Source organism: Gopherus evgoodei, chromosome 21 (assembly GCF_007399415.2).
Source record: "Gopherus evgoodei ecotype Sinaloan lineage chromosome 21, rGopEvg1_v1.p, whole genome shotgun sequence".
Classification (NCBI taxonomy): domain Eukaryota; kingdom Metazoa; phylum Chordata; order Testudines; family Testudinidae; genus Gopherus; species Gopherus evgoodei.
This window is the reverse complement of record NC_044342.1, coordinates 17,858,180-17,859,686: the sequence shown is the minus strand read 5'-3', so window position 1 is coordinate 17,859,686 and position 1,507 is coordinate 17,858,180. Positions and strand designations below refer to the sequence as shown.

At 40.3% G+C, this 1,507-nt stretch overlaps 1 pseudogene; it reads right to left on the bottom strand.

Annotated features, from left to right (window-relative positions):
• Window positions 1–731: 731 nt before the first annotated feature.
• LOC115638163 lies at window positions 732–1,507 on the bottom strand (annotated as a pseudogene).

The following is a 1,507-nucleotide window of genomic DNA, read 5'->3' as shown; positions in this document are numbered from 1 at the left end:
TTGAACCCGGCCCTGATTGCTGATGGATCTGCCTGGCAGAAGGAGTTTTATATATCTATATATTTCAGCAATCAGAAAATGTTATCGATTTTTTAAAATTTTTTCAAAATTTTGATAAACTAGTAAAAATTTCCCTGTGAAATATTTTACTGTTTTTACTGTTAGACAAAACCAACATCTTAAAACAAACCAAGAAACCAGTATATAGCCAGTGGAGATTATTTCATATGTCATGTGTTCAATACAGCCCTGAAAAGAAGTGACATCTAGGCAGTTTAGAGACATGATTGCAGACTGGAAGTCAGGACTTGTCTAGATGACTAGTTAGTGGGTGTCAAGCTGGGGTGAAAATGCAAAGCTCTGTGTATTAACCTTCAGTGTGGACCCTGCTACCATGCACTAACATTTCTCCAGTGTTCATTGACCTACTCCTGTTTAAAAAAAGAGTATAATAGAACACACTAGGGAAACTTTAGAGCTCAAAACCAGGGTCCACATGGACTGGGAGCTTGTGGTACATTTTCATCCCAGCTTGCTGCGCACTAACTGTTCACTTGGACAAGCCCTTGGATTCTGATCTTGGTAACAGCAGTTTAAATCAGGAGTTAGTCACCGTTAAGTGAGGCTGGAATCTGATCCTGGTTCCCTTCTTTGAAGGCTGACATTCTTAACAAACAGAATTGTGTTCATTTTATGATTTCAGTTCAAGCAGTCACCATAATATCAGAATTTCAGCTACCAAAAATATTCACCTCCTTATCAAAACACATTTCTTTGTGCAAAATTGTCTGGAGGGCCCCTTTCACCTCATTGTTCCTCAGGCTATAGATAATGGAATTTAACATTGTTGAGAAGACTGTGTAGGAAAGAGAGAGCAGCTTCTTGGTATTTGTGGAGTAGATCGATTCGGGTCGAAGATAGGTTAAACTGGCCATGCCATAGAATAGAATCACCACAATGAAGTGAGAGGAGCAGGTGGAAAAGATTTTGGGCCTTCCTATGGCTGTTGGCATCTTTAGGATGGTGGAGATGATATGGACATAGGAAAAAAGGATAATCAGAAAGGGTGGAGAGGTAAGTATAGTGGAAGCAATTAATGCATACATACAAAAAGGTAGGAGTCTGCACAGATGAACTCTAGAACTGGTGCGTGCATCACAGAAGAAGTGGTTCAATTAACTGGACCCGCAGAATGGGAAACTAAACAACCATGTTGTTTGCAGAGTTCCCACAGGAATCCCTGAGATCCAAGAAGTCACTGCCAGCTTTTTACAAAATTTCTTGTTCATGATGGCGGTGTAATGCAACGGGCCATATATAGCTGCATAGCCATGGCGGACAGGAGGAAGGACTCTGTGATGCCAAAGAAGAAGAAATACATATGTGTCATGTCACCAGAGAAGTAGATGTCTTTATTCTTAGAGAGGAGCTTCATCGGCATCTTTGGTACAGTGACTAAATTGAATAAGATGTCCACAAAGGACAAGTTCTGGAGGAAGAAATACAT